Source organism: Schistocerca serialis, chromosome 9 (genome assembly GCF_023864345.2).
Source record: "Schistocerca serialis cubense isolate TAMUIC-IGC-003099 chromosome 9, iqSchSeri2.2, whole genome shotgun sequence".
In the NCBI taxonomy this organism is placed as follows: domain Eukaryota; kingdom Metazoa; phylum Arthropoda; class Insecta; order Orthoptera; family Acrididae; genus Schistocerca; species Schistocerca serialis.
This window is the reverse complement of record NC_064646.1, coordinates 540,825,109-540,850,762: the sequence shown is the minus strand read 5'-3', so window position 1 is coordinate 540,850,762 and position 25,654 is coordinate 540,825,109.

The window sequence follows — 25,654 nt, the reverse complement described above, 5'->3', positions numbered from 1 at the left end:
AAGTACAAGAAGACTGACTCTTCTTACTGTCTATGTTTTGAACCATTCCTGTGACACTAGTTATAGATTCCGATGCTTCACTTCAGATTTACTGTATCCCTCGGACCTTTTTATTGACGATGAAACACAGAAATTGCATCGGAATTAAATACAAAAGGCAAAATGCCGACTTAAGTACAAGAAGACTGACTCTTCCTACTGTCTATGTTTTCAACCATTCCTGTGACACTAGTTATAGATTACGATGCTTCACTTCACGTTTACTGTATGCCTTGGACCTTCTTATTGACGATGAAACACAGAAATTGCATCGGAATTAAATACAAAAGACACAATGCCGACTTAAGTACATGAAGACCGAGTCTTCCTAATGACTATGTTATGAACCATTCCTGTGACACTAGTTATGGATTCCGATGCTTCACTTGAGGTTTACTGTATCCCTTGGAGATTCTTATTGACGATGAAACACAGAAATTGCATCGGAATTTAATACAAAAGGCAAATGCCGACTTAAGTACAAGATGACTGACTCTTCTTACTGTCTATGTTTTGAACCATTCCTGTGACACTAGTTATAGATTCTGATGCTACACTCCAGGTTTACTGTATCCCTTGGACCTTCTTATTGACGATGAAACACAGAAATTGAATCGGAATTAAATACAAAAGCCACAATGCCGACTTAAGGACTAGAAGACTGACTCTTCTTACTGACTATGTTTTGAACCACTCCTGTGACACTAGTTATTGATTCCGATGCTTCACTTCAGGTTTACTGTATCCCTTGGACCTTATTATTCACGATGAAACACAGAAATTGCATCGGAATTAAATAAAAAAGGCAAAATGTGGGCTTAAGTACACGAAGACTGACACTTCTTACTGTCTATGCTTTTAACCATTCCTGTGACACTAGTTATAGGTTCCGATGCTACACTCCAGGTTTACTGTATCCCTTGGACATTTTTATTGACGATGAAACACAGAAATCGCATCGGAATTAAATACAATAGGCACAATGCCGACTGAAGGACAAGAAGACTGACTCTTCTTACTGACTATGTTTTGAACCATTCCTGTGACACTAGTTATAGATTGCGATGCTTCACTTCAGGTTTACTGTATCCCTCTGACCATCTTATTGACGATGAAACACAGAAATTGCATCGGAATTAAATACAAAAGGCACTATGCCGACTTATGTACAAGGAGACTGACTCTTCTTACTGTCTATGTTATGAACCATTCCTGTGACACTAGTTATAGATTCCGATGCTACACTCTAGGTTTACTGGATCCCTTGGACCTTCTTATTGACGATGAAACACAGAAATTGCATCGGAATTAAATACAAAAGCCACAATGCCGACTAAAGGACTAGAAGACCGACTCTTCTTACTGACTATGTTTTTAACCACTCCTGTGACACTAGTTATTGATTCCGATGCTTCACTTCAGGTTTACTGTATCTCTTGGACCTTATTATTCACGATGAAACACAGAAATTGCATCGGAATTAAATAAAAAAGGCAAAATGCCGAGTTAAGTACATGAAGACCGACTCTTCCTAATGACTATGTTATGAACCATTCCTGTGACACTAGTTATGGATTCCGATGCTTCACTTGAGGTTTACTGTATCCCTTGGAGATTCTTATTGACGATGAAACACAGAAATTGCATCGGAATTTAATACAAAAGGCACAATGCCGACTTAAGTACAAGATGACTGACTCTTCTTACTGTCTATGTTTTGAACCATTCCTGTGACACTAGTTATAGATTCTGATGCTACACTCCAGGTTTACTGTATCCCTTGGACCTTCTTATTGACGATGAAACACAGAAATTGAATCGGAATTAAATACAAAAGCCACAATGCCGACTTAAGGACTAGAAGACTGACTCTTCTTACTGACTATGTTTTGAACCACTCCTGTGACACTAGTTATTGATTCCGATGCTTCACTTCAGGGGTACTGTATCCCTTGGACCTTATTATTCACGATGAAACACAGAAATTGCATCGGAATTAAATAAAAAAGGCAAAATGCCGAGTTAAGTACACGAAGACTGACTCTTCTTACTGTCTATGTTTTGAACCATTCCTGTGACACTAGTTATAGATTCCGATTCTACACTCCAGGTGTACTGAACCCCTTGGACCTTCTTATTGACGATGAAACACAGAATTTGCATTGGAATTAAATACAAAAGGCACAATGCCGACTTAGGGACTAGAAGACTGACTCTTCTTACTGACTGTGTTTTGAAATATTCCTGTGACACTAGTTATTGATTCCGATTCTTCACTTCAGGTTTACTGTATCCCTTGGACCTTATTATTTACGACGAAACACATAAATTGCATCGGGATTAAATAAAAAAGGCAAAATGCCGACTTAAGTACACGCAGACTTACTCTTCTTACTGTCTATGTTATGAACCATTCCTGTGACACTAGTTATAGATTCCGATGCTACACTCCAGGTTTACTGTATCCCTTGGACCTTCTTCTTGACGATGAAACACAGAAATTGCATCGGAATTAAAACAATAGGCACAATGCCGACTTAAGTACAAAAATACTGACTCTTCTTACTGACTATGCTTTGAACCATTCCTGTGACACTAGTTATAGATAGCGATGCTTCACTTCAGGTTTACTGTATCCCTCTGACCATCTTATTGACGATGAAACACAGAAATTGCATCGGAATTAAATACAAAAGGCACTATGCCGAGTTAAGTACAAGAAGACCGACTCTTCTTACTGTCTATGTTTTGAACCATTCCTGTGACACTAGTTATAGATTCCGATGCTTCACTTCAGATTTACTGTATCCCTCGGACCTTTTTATTGACGATGAAACACAGAAATTGCTTCGGAATTAAATACAAAAGGCACAATGCCGACTTAAGTACAAGAAGACTGACTCTTCCTACTGTCTATGTTTTCAACCATTCCTGTGACACTAGTTATAGATTACGATGCTTCACTTCACGTTTACTGTATGCCTTGGACCTTCTTATTGACGATGAAACACAGAAATTGCATCGGAATTAAATACAAAAGACACAATGCCGACTTAAGTACATGAAGACCGACTCTTCCTAATGACTATGTTATGAACCATTCCTGTGACACTAGTTACAGATTCCGATGCTTCACTTGAGGTTTACTGTATCCCTTGGAGATTCTTATTGACGATGAAACACAGAAATTGCATCGGAATTTAATACAAAAGGCACAATGCCGACTTAAGTACAAGATGACTGACTCTTCTTACTGTCTATGTTTTGAACCATTCCTGTGACACTAGTTATAGATTCTGATGCTACACTCCAGGTTTACTGTATCCCTTGGACCTTCTTATTGACGATGAAACACAGAAATTGAATCGGAATTAAATACAAAAGCCACAATGCCGACTTAAGGACTAGAAGACTGACTCTTCTTACTGACTATGTTTTGAACCACTCCTGTGACACTAGTTATTGATTCCGATGCTTCACTTCAGGTTTACTGTATCCCTTGGACCTTATTATTCACGATGAAACACAGAAATTGCATCGGAATTAAATAAAAAAGGCAAAATGCCGACTTAAGTACACGAAGACTGACTCTTCTTACTGTCTATGTTTTGAACCATTCCTGTGACACTAGTTATAGATTCCGATGCTACACTCCAGGTTTACTGTATACCTTGGACCTTCTTAGTGACGATGAAACACAGAAATTGCATCGGAATTAAATACAATAGGCACAATGCCGACTTAAGGACAAGAAGACTGACTCTTCTTACTGACTATATTTTGAACCATTCCTGAGAGACTAGTTATAGATTCCGATGCTTCACTTCAGGTATATTGTATCCCTCTGACCTTCTTATTTACGATGAAACACAGAAATTGCATCGGAATTAAATAGAAAAGGCACAATGTCGACTTAAGTACAAGGATACTGACTCTTCTTACTGTCTATGTTTTGAACCATTCTTGTGACACTAGTTATAGATTCCGATGGTTCACTTCAGGTTTACTGTATCCCATGGACCTTGTTAATGACGCTGAAACACAAAAATTGCATCGGAATTAAACACAAAAGGCACATTGCCGACTTAAGTACAAAAATACTGACTCTTCTTACTGACTATGTTTTGAACCATTCCTGTGACACTAGTTATAGATAGCGATGCTTCACTTCAGGTTTACTGTATCCCTCTGACCATCTTATTGACGATGAAACACAGAAATTGCATCGGAATTAAATACAAAAGGCACTATGCCGACTTAAGTACAAGAAGACTGACTCTTCTTACTGTCTATGTTTTGAACCATTCCTGTGACACTAGTTATAGATTCCGATGCTTCACTTCAGATTTACTGTATCCCTCGGACCTTTTTATTGACGATGAAACACAGAAATTGCATCGGAATTAAATACAAAAGGCAAAATGCCGACTTAAGTACAAGTAGACTGACTCTTCCTACTGTCTATGTTTTCAACCATTCCTGTGACACTAGTTATAGATTACGATGCTTCACTTCACGTTTACTGTATGCCTTGGACCTTCTTATTGACGATGAAACACAGAAATTGCATCGGAATTAAATACAAAAGACACAATGCCGACTTAAGTACATGAAGACCGACTCTTCCTAATGACTATGTTATGAACCATTCCTGTGACACTAGTTATGGATTCCGATGCTTCACTTGAGGTTTACTGTATCCCTTGGAGATTCTTATTGACGATGAAACACAGAAATTGCATCGGAATTTAATACAAAAGGCAAATGCCGACTTAAGTACAAGATGACTGACTCTTCTTACTGTCTATGTTTAGAACCATTCCTGTGACACTAGTTATAGATTCTGATGCTACACTCCAGGTTTACTGTATCCCTTGGACCTTCTTATTGACGATGAAACACAGAAATTGAATCGGAATTAAATACAAAAGCCACAATGCCGACTTAAGGACTAGAAGACTGACTCTTCTTACTGACTATGTTTTGAACCACTCCTGTGACACTAGTTATTGATTCCGATGCTTCACTTCAGGTTTACTGTATCCCTTGGACCTTATTATTCACGATGAAACACAGAAATTGCATCGGAATTAAATAAAAAAGGCAAATTGTGGACTTAAGTACACGAAGACTGACACTTCTTACTGTCTATGCTTTGAACCATTCCTGTGACACTAGTTATAGGTTCCAAAGCTACACTCCAGGTTTACTGTATCCCTTGGACATTCTTATTGACGAAGAAACACAGAATTTGCATCGGAATTAAATACAATAGGCACAATGCCGACTGAAGGACAAGAAGACTGACTCTTCTTACTGACTATGTTTTGAACCATTCCTGTGACACTAGTTATAGATTGCGATGCTTCACTTCAGGTTTACTGTATCCCTCTGACCATCTTATTGACGATGAAACACAGAAATTGCATCGGAATTAAATACAAAAGGCACTATGCCGACTTATGTACAAGGAGACTGACTCTTCTTACTGTCTATGTTATGAACCATTCCTGTGACACTAGTTATAGATTCCGATGCTACACTCTAGTTTTACTGGATCCCTTGGACCTTCTTATTGACGATGAAACACAGAAATTGCATCGGAAGTAAATACAAAAGCCACAATGCCGACTCAAGGACTAGAAGACCGACTCTTCTTACTGACTATGTTTTGAACCACTCCTGTGACACTAGTTATTGATTCCGATGCTTCACTTCAGGTTTACTGTATCCCTTGGACCTTATTATTCACGATGAAACACAGAAATTGCATCGGAATTAAATAAAAAAGGCAAAATGCCGAGTTAAGTACACGAAGACTGACTCTTCTTACTGTCTATGTTTTGAACCATTCCTGTGACACTAGTTATAGATTCCGATTCTACACTCCAGGTGTACTGAACCCCTTGGACCTTCTTATTGACGATGAAACACAGAATTTGCATTGGAATTAAATACAAAAGGCACAATGCCGACTTAAGGACAAGTAGACTGACTCTCCTTACTGACTATATTTTGAACCATTCCTGAGAGACTAGTTGTAGATTCCGATGCTTCACTTCAGGTATATTGTATCCCTCTGACCTTCTTATTGACGATGAAACACCGAAATTGCATCGGAATTAAATAGAAAAGGCACAATGTCGACTTAAGTACAAGGATACTGACTCTTCTTACTGTCTATGTTTTGAACCATTCTTGTCACACTAGTTATAGATTCCGATGGTTCACTTCAGGTTTACTGTATCCCATGGACCTTGTTATTGACGCTGAAACACAAAAATTGCATCGGAATTAAACACAAAAGGCACAATGCCGACTTAAGTACAAAAATACTGACTCTTCTTACTGACTATGTTTTGAACCATTCCTGTGACACTAGTTATAGATAGCGATGCTTCACTTCAGGTTTACTGTATCCCTCTGACCATCTTATTGACGATGAAACACAGAAATTGCATCGGAATTAAATACAAAAGGCACTATGCCGACTTAAGTACAAGAAGACTGACTCTTCTTACTGTCTATGTTTTGAACCATTCCTGTGACACTAGTTATAGATTCCGATGCTTCACTTCAGATTTACTGTATCCCTCGGACCTTTTTATTGACGATGAAACACAGAAATTGCATCGGAATTAAATACAAAAGGCAAAATGCCGACTTAAGTACAAGAAGACTGACTCTTCCTACTGTCTATGTTTTCAACCATTCCTGTGACACTAGTTATAGATTACGATGCTTCACTTCACGTTTACTGTATGCCTTGGACCTTCTTATTGACGATGAAACACAGAAATTGCATCGGAATTAAATACAAAAGACGCAATGCCGACTTAAGTACATGAAGACCGACTCTTCCTAATGACTATGTTATGAACCATTCCTGTGACACTAGTTATGGATTCCGATGCTTCACTTGAGGTTTACTGTATCCCTTGGAGATTCTTATTGACGATGAAACACAGAAATTGCATCGGAATTTAATACAAAAGGCAAATGCCGACTTAAGTACAAGATGACTGACTCTTCTTACTGTCTATGTTTTGAACCATTCCTGTGACACTAGTTATAGATTCTGATGCTACACTCCAGGTTTACTGTATCCCTTGGACCTTCTTATTGACGATGAAACACAGAAATTGAATCGGAATTAAATACAAAAGCCACAATGCCGACTTAAGGACTAGAAGACTGACTCTTCTTACTGACTATGTTTTGAACCACTCCTGTGACACTAGTTATTGATTCCGATGCTTCAATTCAGGTTTACTGTATCCCTTGGACCTTATTATTCACGATGAAACACAGAAATTGCATCGGAATTAAATAAAAAGGGCAAAATGCCGACTTAAGGACAAGAAGACTGACTGTTCTTACTGTCTATGTTTTGAACCATTCCTGTGACACTAGTTATAGATTCCGATGATACACTCCAGGTTTACTGTATCCCTTGGACCTTCTTATTGACGATGAAACACAGAAATTGCATCGGAATTAAATACAAAAGGCACAATGCCGACTTAAGGACAAGAAGACTGACTGTTCTTACTGTCTATGTTTTGAACCATTCCTGTGACACTAGTTATAGATTCTGATGCTACACTCCAGGTTTACTGTATCCCTTGGACCTTCTTGTTGACGATGAAACACAGAAATTGCATCGGAATTAAATAAAAAAGGCAAAATGTGGGCTTAAGTACACGAAGACTGACACTTCTTACTGTCTGTGCTTTGAACCATTCCTGTGACACTAGTTATAGGTTCCGATGCTACACTCCAGGTTTACTGTATCCCTTGGACATTCTTATTGACGATGAAACACAGAAATTGCATCGGAATTAAATACAATAGGCACAATGCCGACTGAAGGACAAGAAGACTGACTCTTCTTACTGACTATGTTTTGAACCATTCCTGTGACACTAGTTATAGATTGCGATGCTTCACTTCAGGTTTACTGTATCCCTCTGACCATCTTATTGACGATGAAACACAGAAATTGCATCGGAATTAAATACAAAAGGCACTATGCCGACTTATGTACAAGGAGACTGACTCTTCTTACTGTCTATGTTATGAACCATTCCTGTGACACTAGTTATAGATTCCGATGCTACACTCTAGGTTTACTGGATCCCTTGGACCTTCTTATTGACGATGAAACACAGAAATTGCATCGGAATTAAATACAAAAGCCACAATGCCGACTTAAGGACTAGAAGACCGACTCTTCTTACTGACTATGTTTTTAACCACTCCTGTGACACTAGTTATTGATTCCGATGCTTCACTTCAGGTTTACTGTATCCCTTGGACCTTATTATTCACGATGAAACACAGAAATTGCATCGGAATTAAATAAAAAGGGCAAAATGCCGAGTTAAGTACACGAAGACTGACTCTTCTTACTGTCTATGTTTTGAACCATTCCTGTGACACTAGTTATAGATTCCGATTCTACACTCCAGGTGTACTGAACCCCTTGGACCTTCTTATTGACGATGAAACACAGAATTTGCATTGGAATTAAATACAAAAGGCACAATGCCGACTTAAGGACAAGAAGACTGACTCTTCTTACTGACTATATTTTGAACCATTCCTGAGAGACTAGTTATAGATTCCGATGCTTCACTTCAGGTATATTGTATCCCTCTGACCTTCTTATTGACGATGAAACACAGAAATTGCATCGGAATTAAATAGAAAAGGCACAATGTCGACTTAAGTACAAGGATACTGACTCTTCTTACTGTCTATGTTTTGAACCATTCTTGTGACACTAGTTATAGATTCCGATGGTTCACTTCAGGTTTACTGTATCCCATGGACCTTGTTATTGACGCTGAAACACAAAAATTGCATCGGAATTAAACACAAAAGGCACAATGCCGACTTAAGTACAAAAATACTGACTCTTCTTACTGACTATGTTTTGAACCATTCCTGTGACACTAGTTATAGATAGCGATGCTTCACTTCAGGTTAACTGTATCCCTCTGACCATCTTATTGACGATGAAACACAGAAATTGCATCGGAATTAAATACAAAAGGCACTATGCCGACTTAAGTACAAGAAGACTGACTCTTCTTACTGTCTATGTTTTGAACCATTCCTGTGACACTAGTTATAGATTCCGATGCTTCACTTCAGATTTACTGTATCCCTCGGACCTTTTTATTGACGATGAAACACAGAAATTGCATCGGAATTAAATACAAAAGGCAAAATGCCGACTTAAGTACAAGAAGACTGACTCTTCCTACTGTCTATGTTTTCAACCATTCCTGTGACACTAGTTATAGATTACGATGCTTCACTTCACGTTTACTGTATGCCTTGGACCTTCTTATTGACGATGAAACACAGAAATTGCATCGGAAATAAATACAAAAGACACAATGCCGACTTAAGTACATGAAGACCGACTCTTCCTAATGACTATGTTATGAACCATTCCTGTGACACTAGTTATGGATTCCGATGCTTCACTTGAGGTTTATTGTATCCCTTGGATATTCTTATTGACGATGAAACACAGAAATTGCATCGGAATTTAATACAAAAGGCAAATGCCGACTTAAGTACAAGATGACTGACTCTTCTTACTGTCTATGTTTTGAACCATTCCTGTGACACTAGTTATAGATTCTGATGCTACACTCCAGGTTTACTGTATCCCTTGGACCTTCTTATTGACGATGAAACACAGAAATTGAATCGGAATTAAATACAAAAGCCACAATGCCGACTTAAGGACTAGAAGACTGACTCTTCTTACTGACTATGTTTTGAACCACTCCTGTGACACTAGTTATTGATTCCGATGCTTCACTTCTGGTTTACTGTATCCCTTGGACCTTATTATTCACGATGAAACACAGATATTGCATCGGAATTAAATAAAAAAGGCAAAATGTGGGCTTAAGTACACGAAGACTGACACTTCTTACTGTCTATGCTTTGAACCATTCCTGTGACACTAGTTATAGGTTCCGATGCTACACTCCAGGTTTACTGTATCCCTTGGACATTCTTATTGACGATGAAACACAGAAATTGCATCGGAATTAAATACAATAGGCACAATGCCGACTGAAGGACAAGAAGACTGACTCTTCTTACTGACTATGTTTTGAACCATTCCTGTGACACTAGTTATAGATTGCGATGCTTCACTTCAGGTTTACTGTATCCCTCTGACCATCTTATTGACGATGAAACACAGAAATTGCATCGGAATTAAATACAAAAGGCACTATGCCGACTTATGTACAAGGAGACTGACTCTTCTTACTGTCTATGTTATGAACCATTCCTGTGACACTAGTTATAGATTCCGATGTTACACTCTAGGTTTACTGGATCCCTTGGACCTTCTTATTGACGATGAAACACAGAAATTGCATCGGAATTAAATACAAAAGCCACAATGCGGACTTAAGGACTAGAAGACCGACTCTTCTTACTGACTATGTTTTGAACCACTCCTGTGACACTAGTTATTGATTCCGATGCTTCACTTCAGGTTTACTGTATCCCTTGGACCTTATTATTCACGATGAAACCCAGAAATTGCATCGGAATTAAATAAAAAAGGCAAAATGCCGAGTTAAGTACACGAAGACTGACTCTTCTTACTGTCTATGTTTTGAACCATTCCTGTGACACTAGTTATAGATTCCGATTCTACACTCCAGGTGTACTGAACCCCTTGGACCTTCTTATTGACGATGAAACACAGAATTTGCATTGGAATTAAATACAAAAGGCACAATGCCGACTTAGGGACTAGAAGACTGAATCTTCTTACTGACTGTGTTTTGAACCATTCCTGTGACACTAGTTATTGATTCCGATTCTTCACTTCAGGTTTACTGTATCCCTTGGACCTTATTATTTACGACGAAACACATAAATTGCATCGGTATTAAATTAAAAAGGCAAATTGCCGACTTAAGTACACGCAGACTTACTCTTCTTACTGTCTATGTTTTGAACCATTCCTGTGACACTAGTTATAGATTCCGATGCTACACTCCAGGTTTACTGTATCCCTTGGACCTTCTTATTGACGATGAAACACAGAAATTGCATCGGAATTAAATACAATAGGCACAATGCCGACTTAAGGACAAGAAGACTGACTCTTCTTACTGACTATATTTTGAACCATTCCTGAGACACTAGTTATAGATTCCGATGCTTCACTTCAGATATATTGTATCCCTCTGACCTTCTTATTGACGATGAAACACAGAAATTGCATCGGAATTAAATAGAAAAGGCACAATGTCGACTTAAGTACGAGGAGACTGACTCTTCTTACTGGCTATGTTTTGAACCATTCTTGTGACACTAGTTATAGATTCGGATGCTTCACTTCAGGTTTACTGTATCCCATGGACCTTGTTATTGACGCTGAAACACAAAAATTGCATCGTAATTAAACACAAAAGGCACAATGCCGACTTAAGGACAAAAATACTGACTCTTCTTACTGACTATGCTTTGAACCATTCCTGTGACACTAGTTATGGATAGCGATGCTTCACTTCAGGTTTACTGTATCCCTCTGACCATCTTATTGACGATGAAACACAGAAATTGCATCGGAATTAAATACAAAAGGCACTATGCCGAGTTAAGTACAAGAAGACCGACTCTTCTTACTGTCTATGTTTTGAACCATACCTGTGACACTAGTTATAGATTCCGATGCTTCACTTCAGATTTACTGTATCCCTCGGACCTTTTTATTGACGATGAAACACAGAAATTGCATCGGAATTAAATACAAAAGGCACAATGCCGACTTAAGTACAAGAAGACTGAGTCTTCCTACTGTCTATGTTTTCAACCATTCCTGTGACACTAGTTATAGATTACGATGCTTCACTTCACGTTTACTGTATGCCTTGGACCTTCTTATTGACGATGAAACACAGAAATTGCATCGGAATTAAATACAAAAGACACAATGCCGACTTAAGTACAATGAGACCGACTCTTCCTAATGACTATGTTATGAACCATTACTGTGACACTAGTTATAGATTCCGATGCTTCACTTGAGGTTTACTGTATCCCTTGGAGATTCTTATTAACGATGAAACACAGAAATTGCATCGGAATTTAATACAAAAGGCACAATGCCGACTTACGTACAAGATGACTGACTCTTCTTACTGTCTATGTTTTGAACCATTCCTGTGACACTAGTTATAGATTCTGATGCTACACTCCAGGTTTACTGTATCCCTTGGACCTTCTTATTGACGATGAAACACAGAAATTGAATCGGAATTAAATACAAAAGCCACAATGCCGACTTAAGGACTAGAAGACTGACTCTTCTTACTGACTATGTTTTGAACCACTCCTGTGACACTAGTTATTGATTCCGATGCTTCACTTCAGGTTTACTGTATCCCTTGGACCTTATTATTCACGATGAAACACAGAAATTGCATCGGAATTAAATAAAAAAGGCAAAATGCCGACTTAAGTACACGAAGACTGACTCTTCTTACTGTCTATGTTTTGAACCAATCCTGTGACACTAGTTATAGATTCCGATGATACACTCCAGGTTTACTGTATCCCTTGGACCTTCTTATTGACGATGAAACACAGAAATTGCATCGGAATTAAATACAAAAAGCACAATGCCGACTTAAGGACAAGAAGACTGACTGTTCTTACTGTCTATGTTTTGAACCATTCCTGTGACACTAGTTATAGATTCCGATGCTACACTCCAGGTTTACTGTATCCCTTGGACCTTATTATTGACGATGAAACACATAAATTGCATCGGAATTAAATAAAAAAGGCCAAATGCCGACTTAAGTACACGAAGACTGACTCTTCTTACTGCCATTGCTTTGAACCATTCCTGTGACACTAGTTATAGATTCCGATGCTACACTCCAGGTTTACTGTATCCCTTGGACCTTCTTATTGACGATGAAACACAGAAATTGCATCGGAATTAAATGCAAAAGGCACAATGCCTACTTAAGTACAGGAAGACTGACTCTTCCTACTGTCTATGTTTTGAACCATTCCTGTGACACTAGTTATCGATTCCAATGCTTCACTTCACGGTTACTGTATCCCTTGGACCTTCTTATTGACGATGAAACACAGAAATTGCATCGGAATTAAATACAAAAGGCACAATGCCGACTTAAGTAAATGAAGACCGACTCTTACTACTGACTTAGTTTCGAACCATTCCTGTGACACTAGTTATAGATTCCGATGCTTCACTTGAGGTTTACTGTATCCCATGGACCTTGTTATTGACGCTGAAACACAAAAATTGCATCGGAATTAAACACAAAAGGCACAATGCCGACTTAAGTACAAAAATACTGACTCTTCTTACTGACTATGTTTTGAACCATTCCTGTGACACTAGTTATAGATAGCGATGCTTCACTTCAGGTTTACTGTATCCCTCTGACCATCTTATTGACGATGAAACACAGAAATTGCATCGGAATTAAATACAAAAGGCACTATGCCGACTTAAGTACAAGAAGACTGACTCTTCTTACTGTCTATGTTTTGAACCATTCCTGTGACACTAGTTATAGATTCCGATGCTTCACTTCAGATTTACTGTATCCCTCGGACCTTTTTATTGACGATGAAACACAGAAATTGCATCGGAATTAAATACAAAAGGCAAAATGCCGACTTAAGTACAAGAAGACTGACTCTTCCTACTGCCTATGTTTTCAACCATTCCTGTGACACTAGTTATAGATTACGATGCTTCACTTCACGTTTACTGTATGCCTTGGACCTTCTTATTGACGATGAAACACAGAAATTGCATCGGAATTAAATACAAAAGACACAATGCCGACTTAAGTACATGAAGACCGACTCTTCCTAATGACTATGTTATGAACCATTCCTGTGACACTAGTTATGGATTCCGATGCTTCACTTGAGGTTTACTGTATCCCTTGGAGATTCTTATTGACGATGAAACACAGAAATTGCATCGGAATTTAATACAAAAGGCACTATGCCGACTTAAGTACAAGATGACTGACTCTTCTTACTGTCTATGTTTTGAACCATTCCTGTGACACTAGTTATAGATTCTGATGCTACACTCCAGGTTTACTGTATCCCTTGGACCTTCTTATTGACGATGAAACACAGAAATTGAATCGGAATTAAATACAAAAGCCACAATGCCGACTTAAGGACTAGAAGACTGACTCTTCTTACTGACTATGTTTTGAACCACTCCTGTGACACTAGTTATTGATTCCGATGCTTCACTTCTGGTTTACTGTATCCCTTGGATCTTATTATTCACGATGAAACACAGAAATTGCATCGGAATTAAATAAAAAAGGCAAAATGTGGGCTTAAGTACACGAAGACTGACACTTCTTACTGTCTATGCTTTGAACCATTCCTGTGACACTAGTTATAGGTTCCGATGCTACACTCCCGGTTTACTGTATCCCTTGGACTTTCTTATTGACGATGAAACACAGAAATTGCATCGGAATTAAATACAATAGGCACAATGCCGACTGAAGGACAAGAAGACTGACTCTTCTTACTGACTATGTTTTGAACCATTCCTGTGACACTAGTTATAGATTGCGATGCTTCACTTCAGGTTTACTGTATCCCTCTGATCATCTTATTGACGATGAAACACAGAAATTGCATCGGAATTAAATACAAAAGGCACTATGCCGACTTATGTACAAGGAGACTGACTCTTCTTACTGTCTATGTTATGAACCATTCCTGTGACACTAGTTATAGATTCCGATGTTACACTCTAGGTTTACTGGATCCCTTGGACCTTCTTATTGACGATGAAACACAGAAATTGCATCGGAATTAAATACAAAAGCCACAATGCCGACTTAAGGACTAGAAGACCGACTCTTCTTACTGACTATGTTTTGAACCACTCCTGTGACACTAGTTATTGATTCCGATGCTTCACTTCAGGTTTACTGTATCCCTTGGACCTTATTATTCACGATGAAACACAGAAATTGCATCGGAATTAAATAAAAAAGGCAAAATGCCGAGTTAAGTACACGAAGACTGACTCTTCTTACTGTCTATGTTTTGAACCATTCCTGTGACACTAGTTATAGATTCCGATTCTACACTCCAGGTGTACTGAACCCCTTGGACCTTCTTATTGACGATGAAACACAGAATTTGCATTGGAATTAAATACAAAAGGCACAATGCCGACTTAGGGACTAGAAGACTGAATCTTCTTACTGACTGTGTTTTGAACCATTCCTGTGACACTAGTTATTGATTCCGATTCTTCACTTCAGGTTTACTGTATCCCTTGGACCTTATTATTTACGACGAAACACATAAATTGCATCGGTATTAAATAAAAAAGGCAAATTGCCGACTTAAGTACACGCAGACTTACTCTTCTTACTGTCTATGTTTTGAACCATTCCTGTGACACTAGTTATAGATTCCGATGCTACACTCCAGGTTTACTGTATCCCTTGGACCTTCTTATTGACGATGAAACACAGAAATTGCATCGGAATTAAATACAATAGGCACAATGCCGACTTAAGGACAAGAAGACTGACTCTTCTTACTGACTATATTTTGAACCATTCCTGAGACACTAGTTATAGATTCCGATGCTTCACTTCAGGTATATTGTATCCCTCTGACCTTCTTATTGACGATGAAACACAGAAATTGCATCGGAATTAAATAGAAAAGGCACAATGTCGACTTAAGTACAAGGAGACTGACTCTTCTTACTGTCCATGTTTTGAACCATTCTTGTGACACTAGTTATAGATTCGGATGCTTCACTTCAGGTTTACTGTATCCCATGGACCTTGTTATTGACGCTGAAACACAAAAATTGCATCGTAATTAAACACAAAAGGCACAATGCCGACTTAAGGACAAAAATACTGACTCTTCTTACTGACTATGCTTTGAACCATTCCTGTGACACTAGTTATAGATAGCGATGCTTCACTTCTGGTTTACTGTATCCCTCTGACCATCTTATTGACGATGAAACACAGAAATTGCATCGGAATTAAATACAAAAGGCACTATGCCGAGTTAAGTACAAGAAGACCGACTCTTCTTACTGTCTATGTTTTGAACCATTCCTGTGACACTAGTTATAGATTCCGATGCTTCACTTCAGATTTACTGTATCCCTCGGACCTTTTTATTGACGATGAAACACAGAAATTGCATCGGAATTAAATACAAAAGGCACAATGCCGACTTAAGTACAAGAAGACTGAGTCTTCCTACTGTCTATGTTTTCAACCATTCCTGTGACACTAGTTATAGATTACGATGCTTCACTTCACGTTTACTGTATGCCTTGGACCTTCTTATTGACGATGAAACACAGAAATTGCATCGGAATTAAATACAAAAGACACAATGCCGACTTAAGTACAATGAGACCGACTCTTCCTAATGGCTATGTTATGAACCATTACTGTGACACTAGTTATAGATTCCGATGCTTCACTTGAGGTTTACTGTATCCCTTGGAGATTCTTATTAACGATGAAACACAGAAATTGCATCGGAATTTAATACAAAAGGCACAATGCCGACTTACGTACAAGATGACTAACTCTTCTTACTGTCTATGTTTTGAACCATTCCTGTGACACTAGTTATAGATTCTGATGCTACACTCCAGGTTTACTGTATCCCTTGGACCTTCTTATTGACGATGAAACACAGAAATTGAATCGGAATTAAATACAAAAGCCACAATGCCGACTTAAGGACTAGAAGACTGACTCTTCTTACTGACTATGTTTTGAACCACTCCTGTGACACTAGTTATTGATTCCGATGCTTCACTTCAGGTTTACTGTATCCCTTGGACCTTATTATTCACGATGAAACACAGAAATTGCATCGGAATTAAATAAAAAAGGCAAAATGCCGACTTAAGTACACGAAGACTGACTCTTCTTACTGTCTATGTTTTGAACCATTCCTGTGACACTAGTTATAGATTCCGATGATACACTCCAGGTTTACTGTATCCCTTGGACCTTCTTATTGACGATGAAACACAGAAATTGCATCGGAATTAAATACAAAAGGCACAATGCCGACTTAAGGAGAAGAAGACTGACTGTTCTCACTGTCTATGTTTTGAACCATTCCTGTGACACTAGTTATAGATTCCGATGCTACACTCCAGGTTTACTGTATCCCTTGGACCTTATTATTGACGATGAAACACATAAATTGCATCGGAATTAAATAAAAAAGGCCAAATGCCGACTTAAGTACACGAAGACTGACTCTTCTTACTGCCATTGCTTTGAACCATTCCTGTGACACTAGTTATAGATTCCGATGCTACACTCCAGGTTTACTGTATCCCTTGGACCTTCTTATTGACGATGAAACACAGAAATTGCATCGGAATTAAATGCAAAAGGCACAATGCCTACTTAAGTACAGGAAGACTGACTCTTCCTACTGTCTATGTTTTGAACCATTCCTGTGACACTAGTTATCGATTCCAATGCTTCACTTCACGGTTACTGTATCCCTTGGACCTTCTTATTGACGATGAAACACAGAAATTGCATCGGAATTAAATACAAAAGGCACAATGCCGACTTAAGTAAATGAAGACCGACTCTTCCTACTGACTTAGTTTCGAACCATTCCTGTGACACTAGTTATAGATTCCGATGCTTCACTTGAGGTTTACTGTATCCCATGGACCTTGTTATTGACGCTGAAACACAAAAATTGCATCGGAATTAAACACAAAAGGCACAATGCCGACTTAAGTACAAAAATACTGACTCTTCTTACTGACTATGTTTTGAACCATTCCTGTGACACTAGTTATAGATAGCGATGCTTCACTTCAGGTTTACTGTATCCCTCTGACCATCTTATTGACGATGAAACACAGAAATTGCATCGGAATTAAATACAAAAGGCACTATGCCGACTTAAGTACAAGAAGACTGACTCTTCTTACTGTCTATGTTTTGAACCATTCCTGTGACACTAGTTATAGATTCCGATGCTTCACTTCAGATTTACTGTATCCCTCGGACCTTTTTATTGACGATGAAACACAGAAATTGCATCGGAATTAAATACAAAAGGCACAATGCCGACTTAAGTACAAGAAGACTGACTCTTCCTACTGTCTATGTTTTCAACCATTCCTGTGACACTAGTTATAGATTACGATGCTTCACTTCACGTTTACTGTATGCCTTGGACCTTCTTATTGACGATGAAACACAGAAATTGCATCGGAATTAAATACAAAAGACACAATGCCGACTTAAGTACATGAAGACCGACTCTTCCTAATGACTATGTTATGAACCATTCCTGTGACACTAGTTATGGATTCCGATGCTTCACTTGAGGTTTACTGTATCCCTTGGAGATTCTTATTGACGATGAAACACAGAAATTGCATCGGAATTTAATACAAAAGGCAAATGCCGACTTAAGTACAAGGTGACTGACTCTTCTTACTGTCTATGTTTTGAACCATTCCTGTGACACTAGTTATAGATTCTGATGCTACACTCCAGGTTTACTGTATCCCTTGGACCTTCTTATTGACGATGAAACACAGAAATTGAATCGGAATTAAATACAAAAGCCACAATGCCGACTTAAGGACTAGAAGACTGACTCTTCTTACTGACTATGTTTTGAACCACTCCTGTGACACTAGTTATTGATTCCGATGCTTCACTTCAGGTTTACTGTATCCCTTGGACCTTATTATTGACGATGAAACACAGAAATTGCATCGGAATTAAATAAAAAAGGCAAAATGTGGGCTTAAGTACACGAAGACTGACACTTCTTACTGTCTATGCTTTGAACCATTCCTGTGACACTAGTTATGGGTTCCGATACTACACTCCAGGTTTACTGTATCCCTTGGACATTCTTATTGACGATGAAACACAGAAATTGCATCGGAATTAAATACAATAGGCACAATGCCGACTGAAGGACAAGAAGACTGACTCTTCTTACTGACTATGTTTTGAACCATTCCTGTGACACTAGTTATAGATTGCGATGCTTCACTTCAGGTTTACTGTATCCCTCTGACCATCTTATTGACGATGAAACACAGAAATTGCATCGGAATTAAATACAAAAGGCACTATGCCGACTTATGTACAAGGAGACTGACTCTTCTTACTGTCTATGTTATGAACCATTCCTGTGACACTAGTTATAGATTCCGATGCTACACTCTAGGTTTACTGGATCCCTTGGACCTTCTTATTGACGATGAAACACAGAAATTGCATCGGAATTAAATACAAAAGCCACAATGCCGACTTAAGGACTAGAAGACTGACTCTTCTTACTGACTATGTTTTGAACCACTCCTGTGACACTAGTTACTGATTCCGATGCTTCACTTCAGGTTTACTGTATCCCTTGGACCTTATTATTCACGATGAAACACAGAAATTGCATCGGAATTAAATAAAAAAGGCAAAATGCCGACTTAAGTACACGAAGACTGACTCTTCTTACTGTCTATGTTTTGAACCATTCCTGTGACACTAGTTATAGATTCCGATGCTACACTCCAGGTTTACTGTATCCCTTGGACCTTCTTATTGACGATGAAACACAGAAATTGCATCGGAATTAAATACAAAAGGCACAATGCCGACTTAAGGACAAGAAGACTGACTGTTCTTACTGACTATGTTTTGAACCATTCCCGTGACACTAGTTATAGATTGCGATGCTTCACTTCAGGTTTATTGTATCCCTCTGACCTTCTTATTGACGATGAAACACAGAAATTGCATCGTAATTATATAGAAAAGGCATAATGTCGACTTATGTACAAGGAGACTGACTCTTCTTACTGTTTATGTTATGAACCATTCCTGTGACACTTGTTATAGATTCCGATGCTTCACTCTAGGTTTACTGTATCCCTTGGACCTTATTATTGACGATGAAACACAGAAATTGCATCGGAATAATATAAAAATGCAAAATGCCGACTTAAGTACACGAAGACTGACTCTTCTTACTGTCTATGTTTTGAACCATTCCTGTGACAATAGATATAGATTCCGATGCTTCACTTCAGGTTTACTGTATCCTTTGGACCTTATTATTGACGATGAAACACAGAAATTGCTTCGGAATTAAATAAAAAAGGCAAAATGTGGGCTTAAGTACACGAAGACTGACACTTCTTACTGTCTATGCTTTGAACCATTCCTGTGACACTAGTTATAGGTTCCGATGCTACACTCCGGGTTTACTGTATCCCTTGGACATTCTTATTGACGATGAAACACAGAAATTGCATCGGAATTAAATACAATAGGCACAATGCCGACTGAAGGGCAAGAAGACTGACTCTTCTTACTGACTATGTTTTGAACCATTCCTGTGACACTAGTTATAGATTGCGATGCTTCACTTCAGGTTTACTGTATCCCTCTGACCATCTTATTGACGATGAAACACAGAAATTGCATCGGAATTAAATACAAAAGGCACTATGCCGACTTATGTACAAGGAGACTGACTCTTCTTACTGTCTATGTTATGAACCATTCCTGTGACAATAGATATAGATTCCGATGCTTCACTTCAGGTTTACTGTATCCCTTGGACCTTATTATTGACGATGAAACACAGAAATTGCATCGGAATAAAATAAAAATGCAAAATGCCGACTTAAGTACACGAAGACTGACTCTTCTTACTGTCTATGTTTTGAACCATTCCTGTGACAATAGATATAGATTCCGTTGCTTCACTTCAGGTTTACTGTATCCTTTGGACCTTATTATTGACGATGAAACACAGAAATTGCTTCGGAATTAAATAAAAAAGGCAAAATGTGGGCTTAAGTACACGAAGACTGACACTTCTTACTGTCTATGCTTTGAACCATTCCTGTGACACTAGTTATAGGTTCCGATGCTACACTCCGGGTTTACTGTATCCCTTGGACATTCTTATTGACGATGAAACACAGAAATTGCATCGGAATTAAATACAATAGGCACAATGCCGACTGAAGGGCAAGAAGACTGACTCTTCTTACTGACTATGTTTTGAACCATTCCTGTGACACTAGTTATAGATTGCGATGCTTCACTTCAGGTTTACTGTATCCCTCTGACCATCTTATTGACGATGAAACACAGAAATTGCATCGGAATTAAATACAAAAGGCACTATGCCGACTTATGTACAAGGAGACTGACTCTTCTTACTGTCTATGTTATGAACCATTCCTGTGACAATAGATATAGATTCCGATGCTTCACTTCAGGTTTACTGTATCCCTTGTACCTTATTATTGACGATGAAACACAGAAATTGTATCGGAATTAAATAAAAAAGGCAAAATGCCGACTTAAGTACACGAAGACTGACTCTTCTAACTGTCTATGTTTTGAACCATTCCTGTGACACTACATATAGATTCCGATGCTTCACTTCAGGTTTATTGTATCCCTCTGACCTTCTTATTGACGATGAAACACAGAAATTGCATCGGAATTAAATAGAAAAGGCACAATGTCGAATTAAGTACAAGAAGACTGACTCTTCTTACTATCTATGTTATGAACCATTCCTGTGACACTAGTTATAGATTCCGATGCTTCAGTCCAGGTTTACTGGATCCCTTGGAACTTCTTATTGACGAAGAAACACAGAAATTGCATCGGAATTAAATACAAAAAGCACAATGCCGACTTAAGTACACGAAGACTGACTCTTCTTACTGTCTATGTTTTGAACCATTCCTGTGACAATAGATATAGATTCCGATGCTTCACTTCAGGTTTACTGTATCCCTTGGACCTTATTATTGACGATGAAACACAGAAATTGCATCGGAATTAAATAAAAAAGGCAAAATGCGGGCTTAAGTACACGAAGACTGACACTTCTTACTGACTATGTTTTGAACCATTCCTGTGACACTAGTTATAGGTTCCGATGCTACACTCCAGGTTTACTGTATCCCTTGGACATTCTTATTGACGATGAAACACAGAAATTGCATCAGAATTAAATACAAAAGGCACAATGCCGACTTAAGTACAAGAAGACTGACGCTTCCTACAGTCTATGTTTTCAACCATTCCTGTGACACTAGTTATAGATTACGATGCTTCACTTCACGTTTACTGTATCCCTTGGACCTTTTTATTGACGATGAAACACAGAAATTGCATCGGAATTAAATACAAAAGGCACAATGCCGACTTAAGTACATGAAGACCGACTCTTCCTACTGACTATGTTTTGAACCATTCCTGTGACACTAGTTACAGATTCCGATGCTTCACTTGAGGTTCACTGTATCCCTTGGACCTTCTTATTGACGAAAAAACACAGAAATTGCATCGGAATTTAATACAAAAGGCACAATGCCGACTTAAGTACAAGATGACTGGCTCTTCTTACTGTCTATGTTTTGAACCATTCCTGTGACACTAGTTATAGATTACGATGCTTCACTTCACGTTTACTGTATCCCTTGGACCTTCTTATTGACGATGAAACACATAAATTGCATCGGAATTAAATAAAAAAGGCAAAATGCCGACTTAAGTACACGAAGACTGACTCTTCTTACTGCCATTGTTTTGAACCATTCCTGTGACACTAGTTATAGATTCCGATGCTACACTCCAGGTTTACTGTATCCCTTGGACCTTCTTATTGACGATGAAACACAGAAATTGCATCGGAATTAAATACAAAAGGCACTATGCCGACTTAAGTACATGAAGACTGACTCTTCTTACTTTCTATGTTTTTAACCATTCCTGTGACACTAGTTATAGATTCCGATGCTTCACTTCAGATTTACTGTATTCCTTCGATCTTCTTATTGACGATGAAACACAGAAATTGCATCGGAATTAAATACAAAAGGCAAAATGCCGAGTTAAGTACACGAAGACTGACTCTTCTTACCGTCTATGTTTGAACCATTCCTGTGACACTAGTTATAGATTCCGATTCTACACTCCAGGTGTACTGAACCCCTTGGACCTTCTTATTGACGATGAAACACAGAATTTGCATTGGAATTAAATACAAAAGGCACAATGCCGACTTAGGGACTAGAAGACTGAATCTTCTTACTGACTGTGTTTTGAACCATTCATGTGACACTAGTTATTGATTCCGATTCTTCACTTCAGGTTTACTGTATCCCTTGGACCTTATTATTTACGACGAAACACATAAATTGCATCGGTATTAAATAAAAAAGGCAAATTGCCGACTTTAGTACACGCAGACTTACTCTTCTTACTGTCTATGTTTTGAACCATTCCTGTGACACTAGTTATAGATTCCGATGCTACACTCCAGGTTTTACTGTATCCCTTGGACCTTCTTATTGACGATGAAACACAGAAATTGCATCGGAATTAAATACAATAGGCACAATGCCGACTTAAGGACAAGAAGACTGACTCTTCTTACTGACTATATTTTGAACCATTCCTGAGACACTAGTTATAGATTCCGATGCTTCACTTCAGGTATATTGTATCCCTCTGACCTTCTTATTGACGATGAAACACAGAAATTGCATCGGAATTAAATAGAAAAGGCACAATGTCGACTTAAGTACAAGGAGACTGACTCTTCTTACTGTCTATGTTTTGAACCATTCTTGTGACACTAGTTATAGATTCGGATGCTTCACTTCGGGTTTACTGTATCCCATGGACCTTGTTATTGACGCTGAAACACAAAAATTGCATCGTAATTAAACACAAAAGGCACAATGCCGACTTAAGGACAAAAATACTGACTCTTCTTACTGACTATGCTTTGAACCATTCCTGTGACACTAGTTATAGATAGCGATGCTTCACTTCAGGTTTACTGTATCCCTCTGACCATCTTATTGACGATGAAACACAGAAATTGCATCGGAATTAAATACAAAAGGCACTATGCCGAGTTAAGTACAAGAAGACCGACTCTTCTTACTGTCTATGTTTTGAACCATTCCTGTGACACTAGTTATAGATTCCGATGCTTCACTTCAGATTTACTGTATCCCTCGGACCTTTTTATTGACGATGAAACACAGAAATTGCATCGGAATTAAATACAAAAGGCACAATGCCGACTTAAGTACAAGAAGACTGAGTCTTCCTACTGTCTGTGTTTTCAACCATTCCTGTGACACTAGTTATAGATTACGATGCTTCACTTCACGTTTACTGTATGCCTTGGACCTTCTTATTGACGATGAAACACAGAAATTGCATCGGAATTAAATACAAAAGACACAATGCCGACTTAAGTACAATGAGACCGACTCTTCCTAATGACTATGTTATGAACCATTACTGTGACACTAGTTATAGATTCCGATGCTTCACTTGAGGTCTACTGTATCCCTTGGAGATTCTTATTAACGATGAAACACAGAAATTGCATCGGAATTTAATACAAAAGGCACAATGCCGACTTACGTACAAGATGACTGACTCTTCTTACTGTCTATGTTTTGAACCATTCCTGTGACACTAGTTATAGATTCTGATGCTACACTCCAGGTTTACTGTATCCCTTGGACCTTCTTATTGACGATGAAACACAGAAATTGAATCGGAATTAAATACAAAAGCCACAATGCCGACTTAAGGACTAGAAGACTGACTCTTCTTACTGACTATGTTTTGAACCACCCCTGTGACACTAGTTATTGATTCCGATGCTTCACTTCAGGTTTACTGTATCCCTTGGACCTTATTATTCACGATGAAACACAGAAATTGCATCGGAATTAAATAAAAAAGGCAAAATGCCGACTTAAGTACACGAAGACTGACTCTTCTTACTGTCTATGTTTTGAACCATTCCTGTGACACTAGTTATAGATTCCGATGATACACTCCAGGTTTACTGTATCCCTTGGACCTTCTTATTGACGATGAAACACAGAAATTGCATCGGAATTATTTACAAAAGGCACAATGCCGACTTAAGGACAAGAAGACTGACTGTTCTTACTGTCTATGTTTTGAACCATTCCTGTGACACTAGTTATAGATTCCGATGCTACACTCCAGGTTTACTGTATCCCTTGGACCTTATTATTGACGATGAAACACATAAATTGCATCGGAATTAAATAAAAAAGGCCAAATGCCGACTTAAGTACACGAAGACTGACTCTTCTTACTGCCATTGCTTTGAACCATTCCTGAGACACTAGTTATAGATTCCGATGCTACACTCCAGGTTTACTGTATCCCTTGGACCTTCTTATTGACGATGAAACACAGAAATTGCATCGGAATTAAATGCAAAAGGCACAATGCCTACTTAAGTACAGGAAGACTGACTCTTCCTACTGTCTATGTTTTGAACCATTCCTGTGACACTAGTTATCGATTCCAATGCTTCACTTCACGGTTACTGTATCCCTTGGACCTTCTTATTGACGATGAAACACAGAAATTGCATCGGAATTAAATACAAAAGGCACAATGCCGACTTAAGTAAATGAAGACCGACTCTTCCTACTGACTTA